The 22,309-nt window shown below is 37.6% G+C and overlaps 1 long non-coding RNA gene across 1 annotated transcript in view; it reads right to left on the bottom strand.

Moving 5' to 3' along the window:
* Window positions 1-4,964: 4,964 nt before the first annotated feature.
* Window positions 4,965-22,309, bottom strand: part of LOC114484557 (uncharacterized) — a 31,467-nt gene continuing 14,122 nt past the window's right edge. The window contains exons 2-4 of the long non-coding RNA XR_003677628.2: window positions 7,149-7,288; window positions 5,504-5,584; window positions 4,965-5,167 (exon numbers count right to left, since the gene is read on the bottom strand). This is a non-coding gene — a long non-coding RNA (uncharacterized lncRNA). The remainder of the gene's footprint in view (window positions 5,168-5,503; window positions 5,585-7,148; window positions 7,289-22,309) is intronic.

Here is a 22,309-nt window from a genome sequence, read left to right as displayed (position 1 = left end):
GGAGCGGCTAGGCCCGCTGAGCCTGCATGTCCGGAGCCTGTGCTCCGCAACAGGAGAGGCCACAGCAGTGAGAGGCCTGCGTACCGCACAAAAAAAAAAAAAAAAAAAAAAAAAAAATGGAACCATAGAGTTTGTGTTCTTTTATGCATTTCTTCTCTCAACTCAGCATAATGTTTTTATAGATTTTACTCTATATATCCATAGTTTCCTCCTTTTCCCTCACTCAATAGTATTCCATTGTATGAATATACCACAATTTGGTCATCCTGAACGTAGACTTTTGAGTTGGTTCTAATGTTTTGCTACTATGCATAAAATTGCTATGAAGATGTTTATATGTCATTTTATGGACATATGTTTTCATGACTTAGGGTAAATACCTCAGAGTGGTATTGCTGGGTCATAGGTTGGCTTTCTGTATATTTTAAATATAGTTTCTGTATATAGAATATGATTTTTATTTCTACAAATGTTTTTTTAAGTGAAAATAGCTTTCTTTTTGATTAGCAAAATATTGTATGTTTAACATAAACAATTCAGACTATATATAACCCCTTTGCAGCATATTTACTTCTCTTTATATTTTTTACAAAAATGGGAACTTACTCTAACCTGCTTTTTTCACTTAACATTTCATCTTAGAGATTCTATGTCCATATCCAGAGAACTGATCTACTGTATATCTCTTAATGACTAAAGAGTTTATCAGTGTATAACCAGCATCTTAACTGGTTCATCCAATCCCTTGTTTATTAACATTTAATTTGCTTTCTATTTTTATTATCTGAAACTATCTTACATGATTGTACATACATTTTTTTCACCTACTGGACTATTTCTTTAGGATAAAATCTAATAAATAGGAAAACATCCACATGCTTTTTTTAATATGTCACAAATTGCCACATTTCCCTGCACAGTATTTATACTGGCCTACTCTCTCTCCAACAGTGTGAGAGAGTACTTGTACATACTTGCATCCCCATACTGTCACCAATGCTGGGACTTTACAGTTTAAAAAAAAAATCATATCAATGAAAAATGAGATTTTCATTATTTTATTTGAATTCCTTTTATTTCTAGTGAAATTAATGACTGTTTTCTGCCTTGGAGGTAATACTTAGAAAATATTTCCTGTTTATTCCTCATATGGCAATTTTTATGTGTACATGCATCCCTGGTGTCTCTTCCCCTTCTTATAGGGACAGCAGTCAGATTGAGTTAGGGCCCCATCCTTATGACCTCATTCCCTTAAATATCTCTTTAGAGGCCCTATCTCCAAATACAGTCACATTAAGGCTTCAGGCTTCAACAAACAAATTTTGAGGATGCAGTGAAAAGGTGACTATCTGCAAGCCAAAGAGTAAAGCCTCAGAAGAAACCAACCCTGCTTGTCCCTTGATCTTGGACTTCCAGCCTCCAGAACTGTGAGAAATAAATTTCTGTGGTTTAAGCCACCCAGTCTGTGGTATTTTGTTACTGCAGCCCAAGCAGACTAATACATTTCCTTGTATTAGGAAATGTAAAATTATTAATCTAAATTTTCTTCTGGTACTTTATGATCTTATTTTTTTCAATTTCAATCTCAATTTCAATCTTTTAATTTTAAAGTTAGGATTTATTTTTGGGGTAAATGGGAAGTAGAGTTTCAACTTTATATTTCTGCAAATGCTAAGTCATTTGTTCCAAAACAGTTTTTGGAAAATTCATTCAATACATTGATTTGAATTGTCACCTATAATACTTGCTAAATTCCCACTTGTGTCTGATTCTGGACTCTTTAATCTCTTCCATTGATCTGCCTATTTATTCCGATGCTATTATTACACAATATCACACTGTTTCAATTGTCACATCTTAACAATATGGTTTAATATGTCTTTGATAAATTCCTACTCATTTCTCTTCTTTCTCAGAATGTTTCCAAATAATCCCACACATTTACTCTTCCAGATTAATGACGATTGTGTTGTCATGTAAAAAACAAAACAAAACAAACAAACCAAAAACAAACAGAAGGGATCTATGTGGTATACTTATTTACAAATAAATTTGTAGAAAATTCACACCCTTACAATATCTGTCCTCCCATCAAGGACATGCAATATCTCTCCATTTATTCTGATATCTTTTTATCGCCTTCATTTAGTTGGTTGGTTTCTGCTTTGTCTTCACACAGATTTGGTATATTTCTCACTAAGTTTATTCTTGGCATCCTTTGTATTGGTCCTGGACTTTGTATGGGAGATAAGATGCTCTGTTTTGTTGGTTTGAGTCTGAAATTTACCCCTCCTTCTCAGGCCTGGCTTACTTCTCAAAACACCCTTTTTTAAGAACTTTGATAGGCTTCCAATCAATTTTGTTCTTGAGAGCTCCATCATTTAAAACACAGAACCAGAAATTTTGAAAGAAGAGGCTTCTCCCTGCATCGCTACATCCACCTTGTCACTGATTCTCAATAGCTGCAAACGTGACCTCGGAACAGGCCTGCAAAGCTTTGGTTGCTTAGCAACAAATGGGACTAACTCCTCCTCTCCCCATTCTTCTAGAAATAAAGGCTTAAGCCTCAGGGCCCTGAAGGGAAACATCAGTTAGAACTCCTGGTAAAGGGCCTTTCTTCCTTAATCTGCTTTTGCTTATTTCCACAAGCCCATTCTGCATTCCAAGCTTTGGTCACAGGATGAATTTATAAAGGGAAGTCTCATCACGCATGGGAGGGAAACTGTACAGGAAAGTACCTCAGAGAGACCAGGGTTCCAAGAATTTACAGTTCCCCCCACCCCATTCTCCCATATAACATTATTTTCTGTCAGGGTCCTAATCTTAACGAAAGAAAGTTGGCTCAATAGAGGACTCTGCTGCTGTCACTTAGTGGTCTCTGAGCAGGAAGCAGGGGCAGAAACCACTTCCTGCCACAGGGTTAGACTATATCCATGAATTTCCCTGTCTGTCCCCCACCAGGTAGCCCAGGACAAGCTTCCTTCCATGTGCTTCTTTTCATGCTATACTTCATTTTAGGCTACAAGGAGTTACCAATTCACTCCAACAACACTCTTCCACTCCATTCATTTAATTCCCCAATTTTAAGAGATAAATCTGATCTTCTCCAAAGCCTTTTTCAGCGAAGACACAAAGCACAGGCCACTAGCCAGATCATGGCTTGATGGTCTGTGGTTAGGTGTCCATCTCTGATTCCATCAGCTGTAGCCAGGGACAGGCCAGGGTCAAGGGATGAAGACCATGACCTTTATCCTGTGGTTGGGATAATATTACATGGACTAAATATTCCTAGGTAATAGCAATCAGCTTTTCTACCACACTGTCCATTTTCTTTTAATTTTTGAGTCATTTTGTTTCAGCTGTCTTTTATACACCATAAAGACTGTTTTGGACTTAATTTGAGGGTTCACCTTTTAAATAAATGAGTTGTTTAAGCCCACGTTCATTTAGATTTAATAATAGTAGTATTTAATTTAATAATTTTAACTAAATGTATTAAATTATTTAATGTAATAAAAGCAATCACCATTTATGGAACACAGAAAGTGCTAGGTACTGTCATAATCCATTTTTATATAAGTGACATATTATCATTTAATCCTCACATGTAGGGTGTTTATTATCCTCATGTGATAGATGAGAAAACTGAGGCACAAACAGGTTAAGAGATGTGTTCAATAGCACACACCTAACAATAATCAGTGATCCAGGATTGGGACCCAGGGTAACTGACTATGGAGCAAGCTTATTTCTGTCATCTTAGTTTCAGTTTTCCATGCTTTATGTTGTCTCCTCCATTTTTTAATTTGTTGCCGTGGTCGCTATTTTCTTCTCCACCTCCTCTGGTCTCCTTACTTCTGTTCTCCATTTCAGACCTACCCCTTCACAGGATGGGTATTCCCTCCTTCATCTGAAGGAACTCAGGCAACTATCAAAAAGCTGGATCAGAAAAACAAAGTGAGGAGGGGCTGGGTGCTCACTTTACATTCCAGGGATGCCAGCAGGGCCTTGGAATGTTGTTGAACTACAGTGGGAAAGAGGCTCCAAGGCCCCATCCTTTCTGAGTCCGCCTGCAGCTCCATTCTTTGTCCCTCTGATTCCTGCCAGAATTTCCTTTATTTCCTGTAAGACTGTTATACTCTCCAAAAAATGGCATTTTCCTTTAATTTTCTTCTCAACTCTATTTGAAAGAAAATTTTGGACGTCTGTGGTCTGCATCCACATAATAAGCATCCTCTCCCCCATTTCACTTCACCTTATCACTGTGGTTGCTTTACTTTGATCAAAGAGGTACTTTTTTGGTTGGGGGTAGAGTATACATCTTTATGCTGCCATCATGCTGGATCTGTTAGCTTCCTTGTGATTCATCCTACTTTAGATAATCTTTTATTCATTTCCATCTACATGAGAAATATTTTCCAGCTACCCAATATCATCATTCAAACTATGCCTAAATATTTTAGGAATGAACAATCAGCAAGAACGAATTGTTTCTGTACACAGACTCCAGTTAACTAAGGCACCTAGAAACTAACGTTAAAGAAGAATGATAATAATAAATGGTAATGTTAATATTTTATATAATAAGTTCATTAAGTATTTGTATAGATTATAAATTAATACTTATCTACCAGGCATCTAAATGTCATTATAAATGCTATGGATTTATAAAAAAATCCCATCGAGACGAGGAAAAACATTAAAAGAACATTAACCTGCTATATGACACAAAGTTCACCAGTTTCTCGTTTAGTTTGTATTCTGGGATGTAGGAACAAATTAGATCCTGGATGTTTGACAAAATTTCACCGACTCCAGTGAAAGTCAATGGAAGTTTGCATGAGTCAGATCATGTACCTTAAGTTATTTAAACACTAAGTTCACATTTGGACTAATAGCTAGAAGAGAAATTGATTAAGGTCAAGCAGTTTATAATTAATGTGTAGACCAATAAGCACTGCAGAAAGTTTAATTCGAAAAGCTATTCTAGAGTAGGACAAAATAATTTAAAAATTAACTGGGAGAGCCTTCAGTGACTCTTACATTTTATTGAAAAAGGTAAACAGAACAGTGTAACAATGTCTTCTTTTAAAGGTATAAACTACTAGCTGAAAAATGTTCATACGCCACGTGGAATCGTCTGCCACAAAAATGCATTCCTGTGGTTCTGTTAATAAAAGTAGAAAAAAAATGTATATATATGTTCCATTAGTGTTTCAGAAACTAGTATAAGAAAAGCTTCTTAAGTCTCCCTGCTACAGAAATACAGCAGTAAAATAGTCTAAATATAATACTACTAGATCTCATAAAACACAGAATCCTTTCTCACCACTAAAATCCTAAAAGGGGATGAAACATCATCAGAATTATTTCTGGTTTGCAAACATCAATTATGAAGACCATTAGGATTGTGTTTTTACCAGCAACTGCTTTCTACATATCTGGGAATTTGGTATAATTTTCACAAATGAGGTAGCTAATGCAGTTTTATGCTATAACTTACCTCAAAATAGTACCATACATCTCAAGGAGTATCCTAGGTCTTGGAGATATTGAGTGCCACACAGGAAATTTTATCTATGCTCTGCAGGAAAAAGAAAAACATATCATAGGACATGTAAACCCATGAAAGAAAAGGAAGATGGAGCAGAAAGAGAGAACAAAGAGAACAGAAAGGAGACAAAAATTCAAAAAGAGGAAAAATTATGACATCTATTTGGCTAGAAAGTCATCCTTCTGGTTTCAATGTGAAGTATTTTCCATTGCTTCCTCATTATATTTCATACGTTTTCCAGACAAGAAAACAATTACTTAAAAAATTATGGCATATGGCTGAAAGCTAACGTTTTGCCCTCAGTGAGAGGGCAATTAACTCAGACAGTGTTTGGCATCCAACTGTAACTCTGTGACCCTTATATTCTCCTGATGACAAATCTGGTTCATGACTATTCGGAGTATAATTTTTCTACACTGAATCATTTCCATAATAAATTTTTGATACTTTTGTGGCTCTTTTTATTATACCTGAAATTATTGCTTAACTTAAAAAAATTAAGGTAAAATGAGCGATCCATATTTGGAAAAGGATTTTTAAAAATCCTTTTAAACCTGGTTGTCTTAATTCTGAAGACTGATCAAAGTTAACATATTGATATTCTTTACACACCAAAATTGTCCTCCCCAAGACAATACCTGAAACATGTTCTACTTGGTCATTTCAAGGCAACCTGGTAATTTCTCTTGGAAAGACAACTCTTAAGCCACCCACACCCCGGCAGCTACATATAGTGTACAAAATTCTCAGCATGAAAGGCAGCATAAAGTAAATAAACAAAATGAAAAGAACCCAGAAAGAAAAACGACTCCTGTTTAACAAACCAATGTCAGAATGGCCAGACAGGTAGTATAAGTGACTGACTAGGGCCTGTGTAAGTACACATGTGTAGCCTAGTGGGTAGTGGGTACTGTGGTAAATTAGAGAGAGCAAGTCCTGTCTAAAGGGGTAGTATGTAAAAATGTACATATTATATACTTTTTTTTTTTTTTTTTTGCGGTACGCGGGCCTCCCACTGCTGTGGCCTCTCCCGTTGCGGAGCACACGCTCCGGATGCGCAGGCTCAGCGGCCATGGCTCACGGGCCCAGCCGCTCAGCGGCATGTGGGATCTTCCCGGACCAGGGCACGAACCCATGTCCCCTGCATCGGCAGGCACACTCTCAACGACTGCGCCACCAGGGAAGCCCTATATACATCCTTTATACAGAGCCATTCATTAACATTTATTAGCACTCTCATTCCTCAGTATCCTCATTTCAGTCCCATGGCTTTAAAATCATGATATACTAATGACAGCCCATGTTATATCCCCATCCAAACTACTCAGCTGAACTCCATATTATCATACCCAGCTAACTATTTAACATGTCCACTTGGACATGTATGAGGCATCTCAAACATAACGCATTCTGGATCCTTGATTCTCCCTCTAAAGTCCAAATAGGATCTTCCCACATTCTTTCCCATCTTAGTGAATGGCTCCACCGCTTGTAGTTCTCAAGTCAAAACCTTCAGGTAGTCCTGATGCTTTCCCATCAGCAAGTCCTCTGGGTTTTACTTTAGAAATATTCTCAGAGTCGGACCACTCCTCACCATGTCCATCATTACTGCTCTAACTGTATCTGTGTCCTGGACAATTGCAAATAGCCTCTTAATCGTCATCCTGTTTCCACTCTTGTTTCCTCATAGCCTCTTCTCCTTCTCCAGGCAGCAGATAGAGATTCTTTTAGATACTAAAAAAAGAAAAAATAAATTAAATTAAAGTGTCCCAGAGACATTTAGCCCCAAGATGATTTCAGCTGTGGGGGGGAAGGCATTTCAATACTCTTCTACCTCAGAGATTTGCCCTCTTTGTTTCATTCCTCTGATGGACACCAAATATGCACCAAATATGCACATCAATCTCCTCATGACCACTGTCCTGGAGCATCCTATCATTATCTGACATACTGTATGTGTTCTCTTGTTAACTGTTTGTCTCATGCCTCTAGAATGAAAGCCCCAGAAGGGCAGGCTTTGTCTGTTTTCTTCATTGCTCTATCCAGAGGCAAGAACAGTGCCAGGCACACAGTGGTTGCTCAATAATGGATGGATGGATGGATGGATGGATGGATGGATGAATAACAGTTAAGATCTAAATACAGGCATGTAATCCCAAAGTTTATGCTTTCACCATGAAACAGCTTGACTCCTAGATGGTGCCAGGTCATGAAGGGCCTTAGGAGTTAAAACAAAAAGTTGCAATTCTATTCTGAGAGCAAGAAGTTATTGAAAGGTTTTTAAATGGAAGAGTGACACAACTAGATTCACATTTAAGAAGCTTACTTTGACAGCATCCCTGGAGAATATTTGGGATGGAAGGAAACCACTTAGAAAGATTTGCAATAATCTCAGCAAGAGATACTTGTGGCTTGGAATAAGGTTTTGGAGATAGAGATGGAGAAAAAAGGACCAATTAGAAAGCTTTTTTTAAGATGGATTCATCAGGGACTGGTGACTGATTGGCTGTAGGAGGTAAGTGAAGTGAGGGGCTAAGGATAACATACATAGTTATGGGTGTCATTCTCTACAGTAGGTTGACTTGGGGGCTAATTGGTTCAGTGTGGTCATGCTGAGTTTAGAGGACTGTAGGACAACCACATGAAGTTGTCATAAAGCTAGTAATAGAGAGGTCTAGCTTAGGGGTTCAGATTTTGGAGTCATTTATTATATAGATTATATTTGGAACAGTTGAAGAGGAGATCATTCAAGCAGACCATAAAGATAAGAAGTTGAAGAGAATTTAGGATAAAAATATGAAGAAAAACATGCAAAAGACAGACAGAGGAAGAAAAGCTTGCAAAGGAGAATAAGAGGGATTGGTCAGCAGGTAAAAGCAAAAGGTATTGCTGTTTGCCCAGAAAGAACTAAAGCAGCATACTGAAGTGTCTAATATAGTCTCAAGAAATAGTGTGTACCAGGAGACTCTAAATCAAATTATGCCATCATTCAAAAAAGCTAATGTGTAAAACCATCAGAACAGAGGAGATGGACAGGCTGGAAAGACATAATGGGTTGATCAATACAATATCATGCTCGGTATTAAATATGGTCTGTGATAAATAAGCAATAACGGACAGCAAGGTGCTGGGAAATATTGAGTAGAGAAATGATGACAGGGGAAATAAAAGAAAGGGAAATGAAATATCATACCAAGGCTAACAGCCTATATACCTATTCTACCTCAATCTTCCCACGATACGCAGTTTACTTGTAATTGTGCAGCACTTCGAAATCTCTGGAGGTTGCTCCTTATCAGCATATGTGGCGGGAGGGAGTTAGTTGGCAAACTTTTATGTGGGTTTCTCTGTAACTCTATGGTATACAGAGCTGTGTTGCTCACTGTTAATTCTTATGATAAAGAGGTAGTGATTCTAATAGCAAAATCAACTAATTTTCAATGATTGTTTCAGAGTACTATTGCAAGATCTCTGAGATTGCTCTTTGAACAATTGCCATTTCTCAGCATAATTTTACAGTATTGAGATACTCAGGATAAAGGCTGAGATTACTTTTAAAAATATGTCTTGTTTAATAACAGTTCACATTTATTGAGCAGCCAGTACACACTTGGGAGTCTTTTAAGTGCTCTACCTGTATCAACTAATTTAACCTGCACAATATTATAAAGTAGATTTTATTATTATTATTAATTTTGCCATTTTACAGATGAAGAAGCTGAAGCACAGGGAGTTCGAGTGTTTTGCTTGTTCAGTGGCACAGCAAGGAACTCTTACAGTCTGACTACAGTACCATGTTCATTTTCCTTTTGGGTTATTTTGCCTCAGTATTTTGTCATGTTGGCCATTCGTCAACATTTATTTTTTGGTGAGCGCTAAATCTCAAACACCACACCTCACAAAATGACACTGAATGTCATCGCCATCATTTTATATGATGCAGTATTCATTTTTTTATGTTGACAGTAGAAGCAAATTTTCTTGTGTTGCTGTTTGAAACTGAACAATCACACAGAAACTGAACTCAATAATGAAGCACTTACATATAGATTTTAATATGAAATAAATATAAAATTGTGATCAATATTTAATCTCTTACAAATAATGGACTTATTTCCATTTCCTGGTGAGAAAACCTCAAGAGATATCCTCAGTTGATAGAACCGATGACTGGGAAGGAAACACAGCTAGGCAAGTATTCTCCAAAGTAGTTCCTGAATGCCTAGTCTCTCTGCACTGAAATCGTTTAAAGGATTCATAGCACACCTTCTAAGTTCATCTTCCTATATTTCCCTTTAGCTGCCATAAATTTCAAGTTTTCTGTAATTTCTCATATCTTGAACAATGTATTCACTGGCTGATAGGCATTTCTGACTATAATTTTATTCCTAGAGGATATTGATAATCTAGGTATATTATATTTTTAATATATTATATGAAAAATACATTTAAATAAATTTCTACTTAAAATACAAACAAAATTAAGTATATATTTAATTTTAATATTTTCCATAACTGGACTTTAATGTCATGTACATCTGATAAATATAGATAAAATCCTATACATAAAAGGTAAGGTAAGAGTTTGTGGTGATTATGCCAGATAGCAAAGTTCCTCCCTGGTTTGATGTTAAAATATTGACTAGATCCCTGTAATTAAAATAAATGAGAGTTGAGTGTGGAGTAAATAAATGAATGAATCCTTGTATTTTCAGTTCTATTCTAGATAGAGAGATACATATGTAGAGAGATGCTAGAGAAAAGTAAGTACATTCGCAAAAATACATAGTCAGATGTGCCTGTTAATGAGTGTTGCTCAGGGAGATTTATATCAGAAGCACATGACCATTTGCAAATGAACCTTGTCCTTAATCTAGCAATAGAACTAACATGCCTTGGGGTGCTTAATTCATAAGGTTGGTTTGTTTGTCCAGAAAGTAAGTACAGGAAGGACTGGAGGGAGGTTGGAACAGTGTTGGAACTGTTCAGTGTCTTGACTGTGGTGATGAATGAACAGGAATGAACACAGGTGAGAAAATCACAAAGAACTCCACACCATGTACTCACACTCACAAATGAGGACAAGTAACCTTGGGAATCTGAATAAAATGGCTGGATTGAATCAATCTCAATATCCTGGTTGTGATATTATATTATACTATAGTTTTGCAAAATGGTACCATAGGGAGAAACTGAACAAAGTGTGTAAGGGATCTCTCTGTATTATTTCTTATAACTGTATGTGAGTATATAATTATCACAATGAAAATTTCAATGAAATGTAATTACATAATTTAAATTAACTTTATTAAACACTGAAGTAAAATAAAAATCAAATTAGTTTTTTAAAAACCTACTTTTTATGAATTAAACATTTTTCATGTATTAAATATATTTTAAAGGCCACTGTGTTTACTTTATTGAAAAAATACCTTATGTTTATGTAATTATTTTATTTTTGTAACTTTGGTACTCTCTTCTAGGGCCCTTTCATTTGTTAATATTCTCATAGGTAGACTTATTTGTTGCATGGGCATGTGACTGAAAAAGTGACCAGGCAGGCTTTATCTATACCAAGTAGGTGGGAAGGTTATATTTTTATCTTAAAGCAGCAAATACAATGTTTTATTGAAACTGAAAGTAGAAAAAGTAATTTTTACATGGAGAAAACTATAATTGTTTCCCAACTTGGATGGTAATAACATCAAAACAATATTGTAGAACAATAAGAAGGAGAAGGAGGTAGAAGAGGAGCAGGGAAAGAAGGAGAAGGAAGAGAGGAAGAAGGAAAAGAAGAAAAACAGTAATCATTAAGTATTTGTTAAAATTAAGTGCTTTGCTTTTATGAACTCATTTGATCCTTATCAGAATCCTATAAGATTCATAGTATAAATATCTCCATTTTATAGATGAGAAAACTGAGACCAAGAGAAATACTTCTGCCAAGGTCAAATATCTAGTAGAGTCAAGGTCTGAATTAAAAGCGAGGTTTTTGTGGTACGCGGGCCTCTCACATTGTGGTGCGCAGGCTCCGGACGCGCAGGCTCAGCGGCCATGGCTCACGGGCCTAGCCGCCCGGCGGCACGTGGGACCCTCCCGGACCGGGGTACGAGCCAGTGTACCCTGCATCGGCAGGCGGGCTCTCAACCACTGCGCCACCAGGGAAGCCCAGCAAGGTAGCTTTTAAGTGTTGGTTTTTTTTTTGTTTGTTTTGTTTTTTTTTTTTGTGGTACGTGGGCCTCTCACTGTTGTGGCCTCTCCCGTTGCGCTCCGGACGCGCAGGCTCAGCGGCCATGGCTCACGGGCCCAGCCACTCCACGGCATGTGGGATCTTCCCGGACCGGGGCACGAACCCGTGTCCCCTGCATCGGCAGGCAGACTCTCAACCACTGTGCCACCAGGGAAGCCACCAGGAAGGTAGCTTTTAAGGTAGCTTTTCCTTTTGGCCTTTGGCTATCTTCAATGTATCCAAATCCTAATGTAAATCTTTCCTTTACCTAAGATAAAACTACATTAGCTAACTAAAATGTCAAGATACTCAGCTTTAGGTTAGAATTACATCAACAGAACTGATAACACTGATTAATGCTTGTTAATCTTTAGAACTTTAGATAAACTGTCATAACATCTTAGAAATTTTTGTGGTTTGTGGGGAAGAAAGTGAAAAACAGAAATCACTATCACAGCCTTTCCTATGGCAAGGAAGAGAAACAAGCAAACAAGTCAAATATGAAACATTAAAAGAATGATGTTTTCATACTCAGTTTATTTAAGTTTTAGAATTATTAATATGCATTAACTGCAGTATGATGCTAATGAGATCAAATGTACATTTTCACAAGTTTGATTTATTCATTTTAGAAATATCTATTAAGCAGTACTATATGCAAAGTAGTATTCTGCAAGCCAGGAGAAACATAGAAATATGTAAATTTCAGTCCTTGACCTCCAGGAGCTCAAAAACTGTGCAGAAAGATAGGAAATATAGGCGAATAAATTCAGTGCAAGACAGCATGTGTTGAGATTCAAGTAAATGGGAAAAATAAAATATTTCAGTAGATGAGTATAAATATAATTCAGAAAGGTGTCCCAGTTATAATACTTAACTAGCCTTGACAATAAAGGCAATTTATTGACTCACAAACTCAAAATATCACTTATAGGATAAGTTGCAGCCAAGGCTTGATCCAGCAGCTCTATGGTATTCACCAAGGAGCAGTTTGTTTCTCTCTCCAGTTTTCTTTCTAGTGTGGCAAGTTTATTCCAAGGCTAGTTAATCTTGTGGTTACAAAATTACCAATAACCACAATAAGAGGGTAGGAGTGAGAGAAAGAAAGAGGAGAGAATGATTGATTGACTAAATTTCTTACTGCAAACAGTAACTAAAGTCTTGAACTTCCTTCTAATTGAACCACTTAAGTTCTCTACTGACTCTTAACCAATCTCTGACCAGGGGAATTCCATGTATTAAGTTGGCTTAGGTCATGATTCACCTGACCCATTATCCATGAACCAATCTACTATAAGGGGGTCCATGACTGTAACACTCAGATTGGAATCAGCTAATCAGAGTCCAATCTTAAAGGAGCTGGACTAGCCTAATTTCACTCAAAACATGTGGCTTCTAGACAATGAGGGTAATGTAGAAAGAGTATGAGGGGGCAGCCAACTACATCTACTACAGTTCACTCCATGCATCCATACACACCCTCCTTTCCATACAAAAGCCTTCTTGGAAGAAATAGCACTCATGGTGACCACTGAAGAATAAGAAAGAAATACACCAATCCATTCTTTTCTTGATGATTTCAAGGGGCATTTCTAAACATTTTAGTAAGTTAAGGACATCATTATATTCAATTTACTGGAGTGAAGGAGCAATGAAGTATCAGTTATTCAAATCCCCCAGACAGTCATTTAGTTTCATATAGAGAATGGTGTTCCTAGAGACAAGAGTTGTTTTGGCTCCCACATCTCTTAAAGAATCTCCCCTTCATTCCCCACTTGCCCAAGGAACCTCCCAAAGTCAGTTTCCAAAATTGAAACATTCTCTTCAATATATTGAAACTGACCCTAGTGTGTCCGTGTTTGTAGAGAGGCTTGCCTCTTCTGACATCCTGTCCCTGGAAATGTCTGTGATGTTCTTCAGAAGCTTCTGAACTAACTTCTTAACCTAATTCCTGTTACTCACACTAGCTATCTAAGGTCCAAAGCTCCCCCTCTATATCTTCCCAACTCTCAAATTTGAGTCTACCATTCTGTTTCCATTTCCCACAGTGAGTCCATTCTTTCTACTGTGCCTTATAAAACTTCTACTTCACTTATTTAAACTCCCTTTGCACAGTTCCGTATGTATAATTGTCATCGAAAAATAATCATTTTCTGAGCTTATTTCATCACCCATTCCCCTTAAGCAAGACTCGATTTTTTTAGAAAATATCACAGCCTATATTTTGAAGATTACACCCTTGTTTGCCCTTCTCATATCACTCAATGTAGAAAAGAGAAATTGACTGGTCCTTGGGTCTCCAGATCCTTAACTCACCTTTATCATTCAATTTCTCTTCCTTTGATATTTAGAACATTCAGATGTATCATTTTTTAACCTTTCTGCACTTCCTTTTTTCTCTCTGCCTTCCCCTCGCCCCAAGAAACACTGACTCTTCTCTTTTATATTTAGAATTTCAGAGTTGGGCTCATGTTTTTCTCTTTGTATTTAAAACTGTGTGCCATCCTCAACAATTTTGAACTATTTGTTGAATGCTCACATTATAAAATGAATTTTAAATTCCTTGCTTTCTTTAAATCCATTAAGCTGTATGTCTTCTCTGTAATGGCACTCCACCAACATGACCTACTCTTTGCAGAAAGCATTTTCATAGGGTTCAGACATACCAAGATTTCAGTCTTCGTTCTCTCCCTCTTTGACCGGAAGTTTACCTACCATCTGTCCCTCTCCCACTGTACCTACTATTTATTTTCCCTCCACCCAGAGCTTAGTTATTTGATCCCTTCCACTTCACCCAATCCAGCCAACCCTTCTTGCTACTACCTTCTAAGTCCCAGGTTCCTTCCCCTTTCCCACAGAGTAAAGCTTTGACTGGCCCTTCAAGGCTTTTCTTACATGTTTCTAATTTTCATTTTCTTCTCTTACTGTTCCCCAGTACAAATTATACTTTCTAGTTAAACTGTTAATTACTACGCCATGGACACTTGAGTGATTATTTTTACTTTGTAATCTGTGTTCACCCTCTTTCCTGTAGGAAGAAGTAGGTATAGAAGTAGGTTATTCCTACTTCTGTATTTACCCAAATCCTTCTCACTCTCTAAGGAATCATTCAACTTCCACAAGATGATCCCTGTCCACTCAGACGCATAATGGTCCCTCTCTCTTCTGAACTCCCATGGTACATGCCTGTACAACTCACTTTGGGAACTTATCATATTGATTTTATGATTATTTAATTTGCTCTTATTCTCAATAACATAATATCCCTGAGGGCAGGCTCTGTGTCTTATGTTTCTTTGTATCTTTCATACAGTGCTAAGACCATAAGAAGGGCACAACACAGAACTGTTGAATGAAGTAAATGAAGAAGAACTTGGTTCTAAGGCAGCAAACCCTAGTTCTTACGGCTATACTACATTTGATTTAAACTACATTGTTTAGTGACAGAATAATGGAACAATGTAAAAAGAAAGCACACAGTTCATTTTATTAAGCTTTCTCTGAATTTAACATAGTGATCAAGCTTGCAGGATCTAGAATCAACAAAATCTGGGTTTCAGTCCAAACTTGTTAGATTTGTGTGTATGGGCAAGTTTCTTAACTTTTCTCTAAGACTCAGTTCCTCACCTTTAAAATGGAGATTGTAATACTACCAACTATATGGATTTTTTTTTTAAGATTAGAGAAAAATATTTCATACGCTGCTGAGCACTTAGTAAGTGCTCAATAAATAGTACATATTAATATTATTAGCAGATATCCATAATATAAAGGGGAACTGTTACTCTAAGGGATTACTATGTGGCTATGTGGTGGCTACCTAAAAACTTAAAAATACTCTCCCCTGGTGCATACTGAACCTAAAGCATGCCCATCATCATTACATGAAATATCAACGTATATGTTTTGCAACAGGTTGCTTGCAAAGACCTAAAGTCTCATTGATGTAAAACAATGAAAACTGTCCAAAGAAGCATCTTTTTTTACACCAAGTTTCATGCCCCACAACAAGTAGCTGCCTAAGCCACGAGAATCTTCTGTGGAGATGATAGCTCCCTGCTATTGCCACATGTACTCAGCACCACTGACCTCTACTGACAAGCCTTTCTGTGTACAATCTCCTCTTAGCCAGTGGCCATTCTCAACTGTACCTCAACATTTGAATACTTCAGATTTCAGTAAGAAATGGTTTCTGTGTTCTATGTAGGGGCTATTGAATACTGCTTGCTTCTTGGACCACGTGTGCATTTTTCCTACAGAATCCCAAGGTTTAAAAGTAGGGTGCAAAGTCATGAATTTCTTCCTTCTAAGGCTTCTCTCTTATGTTGACAATTCAGTAGCCTCTTCTTACTCTTTACACAGAGTAGGTATCACCAAGTTTCTTCAGAGTCAGTCAATCAACAAATATCTACTGAGTGCCACTATGTGTCAGGCACAATTTCTACATGGAGAATCAGGACCTCTGCCCCCAGGTAGTTTATATTTTAAAGGCAAGAGCTTTGAGTGGCAAAGGGGCAAAATCACAGCCCCTCATTTTGAGTTTATTCAGTGTCCGCTTTGGGCTCTTGGGCAGCAAGCTTCTAAGCTACCGCAAACTCTTCGAAAGACTAGTGACCTTCCTAGTCTTTCAAAGATTGGTCTACTCCTCGAAACGACTCTCCTTTCTTGTCCTGGGGCTGACGAGGAACGCCAGGTTCACTCTCATTAAGCGATAAATAGAAATTGTCAGTCTCTTGGGTGTATTGATGACAAGCTGTATCTTAAGTGAAGTTGAATGCTCAGCAGCTCCTAAAATATTTGCCCATAGGGGCAGTTTTAAACTCTCCTAAATCTACTTAAGAAGGCCAGAGGTCACAGCTCTGAACTCTAACTAAGCAGGCTGTTTTTATTACCCTAAATCCTTGGAATATAGCAGTGGTATCTCCTTACACAAATATTGGAATTATTGCCCTGATCTGTTGAAGCAACATTAAATGCATATGATTTCAAAAAATAAAAAGCAAACCAATCCAACCAAATAAACAAGCAAAAAAAAATTTTAAATGGGTTTGGGACTGGGTGAGAAATTATACAGAACACTTTTTATATTATCTTTGCAACTATTTTTCCATAAATCTAAAACTGTTCTTAAATTAAAAGTTTATTTAAAAAATGGTTCCTGTCAAAAAAGATAGAAGAAAGTTGCAGATGTCATTTGTCTCCCTTTTTAGTTTTTTTGTTGCTTTAGATCCTTTTCTTACTATGAAGCCATTGGGTAGGAACCTAAAATCCTGTTCATTGTATAAACTGCATTATGTTTCTTCTTTTTCTTTTTAAAACCCGTGTCCCCTGCATCGGAAGGCGGACCCCCAACCACTGTGCCACCAGGGAAGCCCGGAACCTAGTTCTCTTAATCACTGTGTGGTATGTCACTCCTCATAAAGCTACAGTAATGTGTTACATGAACAAAAATAAGCTTTAGTATATTAAGGCACTGAGATTTTAGTGTTAGTTACAGCAGCTATCCTATCTAGATAAGAACGGAAATTGGTACTTTGACATGTGCTGCTGTTGTAACAAAACCCCAAAATAAGTGGCATTGATTTAGTGCCTGGCCAGCAGAAAGTGAAGATATACTATAGTAGGCTGGATGTCTGGAGAGTTCTGCCATGCCTCAGCATATTTTCAGTAAGGCTGTCATGGGAGAACTTGGAAGGCTGACCACAAATTACTGAGACTGTAGGGAAAGTGGTTGGAACTTTCAATGCAATACTGTGTTGGCCAATTATCTAAGCAAGAAGGACATGCACTCAGGTGAGTTTGGGCTGATTTTCAGGCAGAGAATGGCAGCAGTAGAAAGTTCAGGGATCAAGGGCCTTCCATGGTTGAAAAGCTGATAGCTTTGGGACCTGAAGTATAAAATGACCCTGAATGACAAAGGGCCAGTGAGATTTTGCAAACAACTCAGCCCTTCAGTAAATATCAGACTAAGAGAGGGTCTTTTCCACCATAGCATATTGCTGCTGATTGCCTCAAGGTACCTGCCCTTAAACTGAAGGAAAAACATGGGGACCAGGAAACCAAGAATAAGACAAGTTTAATAACTATGTCTAGTAAAACAAAAAAAAAAAACAAAACAAAAAACAAAAAAAAAAAACACTTGGCACATGGAACTAACTGGAAGCAAATAGATCGGAAACTTACCAAAAAAATTTTTTTGAACAAATTGTAGAACAAGGAAACCTTGAGCTAGGGCTAAAACAAAGTCTTTAAAACCACCCTTAGACAAGAAGAGAGATATGAAAGCCCCACAATCGACGAGGAGGGGACATTCCTCAACAGGCATCTCAGATATTTCTGAGGAGGATGATGGTTAAGGAAGAAACTCTCAGAGACAGGAGTCAAGGGCCACAGAAAGCAGAATCAGGGACAGAACAAGAAACTATCTGCATCTTGGGCAGTCACCCTTCACAGTGCCTACCCAGAAGGATGAATCATTTCTATGGATCATTGACTGCTGTGTATATCCTATTCCTCCCTTTTCTGACTGGAAGCTTTAATTGCAGTTACACTGGGGCAAGGACATAGCTCACTGGACCCAGGGAAGGCTACATAATTTGCAGAGCCCAGTGCAAAATAAAAATATGGGGTCACAGGGAAAAGTTGCTATCAAGGGTACTAAAATATAAAACCTTATCCTTTCTTTTACAGCATGTTTTGACTTACGGTATTTTGTATTTGCTCCTTATGTCATTCTAAATAAGTATTTAATTTCATTTTACTATTCATCTCTATATTGTACAATGCCAATTTTAAATGCAAATATGAGAGCATTTAACTCATGTGGAATTACTGAAATTACACAACTCTTGTTTTGCAGCGTGAACATGCATATGCATTTTGTTCTTGCCAGAACAGTGGAAATGCTTCACACTACGAATTCAACTGTTTTTATTTTGCTTATCCACATGTGCACATTCTTTCAATACTCTCTACCTTTGGCTTACTGGTGAGTAAGGAAGGAATGAAAGAAGGAACTATGGTTTGCTCCATCTTTCCCTTTCCTTCTATGACATCATTTTTGTATAAGTGGTTGGCTAATATAGGGGGAAATAGCACCAGACAAAAGGATATACTAATAATGTTCCTTGGTCTTTCATATTTCTTGAAATGCCGTTGCCTTCTTTCTGTGTTCAAAGCAAGTTATTGGTTCAATCAAAGCATGGTCTCTTAGTGACTGGTGGGGGCCTTCAGTGAACTCACTTAGGGAGAGGATGAGTAAGCTCTTTGTGTGGGGAAAAGAAGTTTTTGTTAAATAAAGAGATACACTATTGTACTCAACAAAACCTATTTCTTTTTTTCTTCAGGGCACACAGACTGCATTTCCTAGGCTCCCTTGTAGTTAGGTGTACCATTGAATACTTGAGATCTGTCCAATGGAATGTGGGCAGAGGAGTGCAGAGATGCCCAACAGTTCTGTGCCTGGCCCATAGAAACTTTCTCACGATCCTCTGCTCTCTTCCTTCGCTTGGTTGCTAGGGAAAAGCAGAGGAGTCAGCAGAGGCCTCCAATCACCCAAGGGGATGATTGAGCAAATTTGGAAAGGTCCTGAAGCTCACCAAATGCTTTGAGCAACAGACGAACTTCTAACGTGTTAAGCCTCTGAGATATTTGGGCTTGTTTATTATGTTAGCCTCTTCTGAATAGAAGAAACTTCTACCCTCATCATAAGCTATTTCTAACAGGGACTTATCATCATGGAGGTTTAAGTGGCAATAAGAGAAATCAGGTTGTCAGCTGACCTTGGAGTCTGGATAGATACCTGAGTCAATTCAGGGATGTGAAGGAGATTTTGATGGTGTGGAATCATTGGGTGCAGGAAGCCACTGGCTGATTACAAAATCTGGTAATAGAACTAACCACGGATGTGCATGTTAAATAGTTATCCTTTTAAAGATGGTAGGCCAGGGTGGAGGGGGATGAGGGGTAGGGTTAAGAAGATTTTTTTAAAAAATCCATGTTACATATATTTTCTGAGAGGCCTTCAGTGATACCTAAGTAGCACCTCTCTACCCCCACTTCTTTAATTCTTACTATGACACCTGTTTATTTCCTTCATGACATGTAATACAGATTTTAATTATACATTTATTTGCTGTTTCATCCAGTATAATGTGTTTCATAAGGTCAACTTTGTCATTTTTATTAATTCCTGTGTCTAATAGAGTGTTTGTCACTGAACCAGTGAATAAATAAATAATTATACGAATATATGCCACAACAATACTCACTCATTGGGACATTTAACACTTTAGACCCTTTTCACTTGATTCCTGCCATGTCCCCTGGTACCACGGTGAATGGCTCTCCTATGTCTGAGCTCAGTCTTGCTTGACTGGGTCCCTGATTCATGCTCTTGGGCCTCTACAATATTGCCCAACTCACTGCTTAGACCTCTACCATTTGCCTGCCGTTATGACCTTTGCCCAACACCTGCCCTGCCTCTGCTTAGATAGATCCCCTAGGCCTTCTTCCCTTGATTTGGATGCTTTGTCCTTAGTACTTGTGCCATCTTCTCATTCCTGACCTATCTTCAGACTCACGATTTTGTGTGTTTGCTACCAGTATAACTGACACTTGCTTTAGACCCAGGATCATGTATCTTATTGCTGCCATTCTGAATCCAAGGGCTCCCAGACAGCAGCTGCCTCTGAGCCCTCTCTCTCTAAATTTCCCTTAGCATTCAACACAGAACAGCTTATTCGGGCTCAGCTCACCAAATATCCTGAACTAATGTGGTTCATGTCAAATGTGTACACTTTTTAAAATAAAATGGGACTGTTTAAATAAAAGGGGAAACGATTTAATTCAAAACTAAGTAGTGCTGGGAAAAAATGTTGATACTTTTAATCTGACAATCTTAAAGAAGGGCTTGGGAGGTCAGGGATCGTGTGTGTACTACCTTAAATGTGCTATGCACATAGCAAGTACTCGATAAATATTTTTTTACTGATTGCTTGGTTATGGTGACTAAAACTTCATAATTTTGACTGATATTGATGTAGTAGAACGTGCCACAATCTGTTCCGGGTCCCAGTCCTCTTTAGTAGCCTTGGCTTGCTATCCAAATGATTACTTTCTGAGGTCTCTCATTGCCACATTTCATCACAGTAGTGACAGCATTGAAGTGGCTGAGTAGATGTAGAGACTGTTCATAAAATCATTTCAAGTAAAGGGCTTCAAGATCCTTCCAGCTGTTATTCAAATCTATATCATTATTTACTACAGAACATAAAACACAAGGTGTCATATATTTCCTCCTGCATTGAACTAATACCAGCCAAGCCATGTACAATACAGTTGATCACTTAGAATTTGTTTTTTCAAGCATCCTATTCTTTCACTACTTTGTGGGTAATCAGAATTGACAGTCTCATGGACTTTAAGGGAATTAAATGCAATAAGCTAAAGCTTTGGTGCTTTGCAATGAATAGGCCACAGGCAGTGGGTGCAGAAAACTGGGAAGTTATTATGTATCTGTTTTGAGATAAACACTTTGCTGCTGCTGACAGTCTGTAACTTTTTATTGTATTAAAAAAAAAAGTAAGCCCACTGGGTTGCCATGGAAATACTTATGATGTCACAGAGGATGATGACTTCTTGTAATCTACAAGCAGCAAGAGCAGATGTGCTTGTAAGAAACAAAGATCTTGTTTTCATACAAATGTTCTCAAAATAAAACACAAAGGAAGAAAAATACCCAGAGCGCATAATGCAAAGGAAAAGAATTGCTTCTAAATAGAATGTTTTACAAAGTTTTCATAAAGCTTCAGCTGCTCTTCAGAGCACAACCAGCTTGAACATGGATAGCAGACGTGAAATTACAGTACTCACAAAATTAGTATTCAAGTTGCACAATCTCTCCTTTCAAAGCCTTCAAGCATACTTTATGCATGCACAATTACAGAAGCAGGTAATGAGGGAGATTCTGATTTTCCCCCTATTGTTGTTATTGTACTTAGCCAGATAAGTCTCGATCAAAATTGCTTTGTTAAAAATAAAACTAAGCAATATTTATTAGTTCTATTGAAAAGATCTTCTGCCTCTTATTATAAGATACATTGAATAATTTTTCTAAGACACATTATTCTATGGAGATGGGTAGCAACATAACAACTTTCCGTAAAGAATCGAAGCTCAGTAACAATAATCTGCAGGCTATAGTAATTTTTACAATTTTATTATTTCATATCACAATTCATTTCATTTCAATTATCAGATATTTTTAAAAAGGATATTCAAAGATTATGGCTATGACCTCCCAAAATACATAGATAAGATAAATAATATATCAAATGAATGAGTTGTGTTAAAATATATTACACTGCTTTCATTATGCCACTTTGAATTTTTTTGTTTTTGTTTTTTTTGGCTGCGTTGAGTCTACATTGCGGTGCGCGGGCTTCTCATTGCGGTGGCTTCTCTTGTTGTGGAGCACGGGCTCTAGGCGCGCGGGCTCAGGAGTTGTGGCGCACGGACTTAGTTGC

This window comes from Physeter macrocephalus, chromosome 2 (assembly GCF_002837175.3).
Source record: "Physeter macrocephalus isolate SW-GA chromosome 2, ASM283717v5, whole genome shotgun sequence".
In the NCBI taxonomy this organism is placed as follows: Eukaryota; Metazoa; Chordata; class Mammalia; order Artiodactyla; family Physeteridae; genus Physeter; species Physeter macrocephalus.
This window is presented reverse-complemented; position numbering and strand designations above follow the sequence as displayed.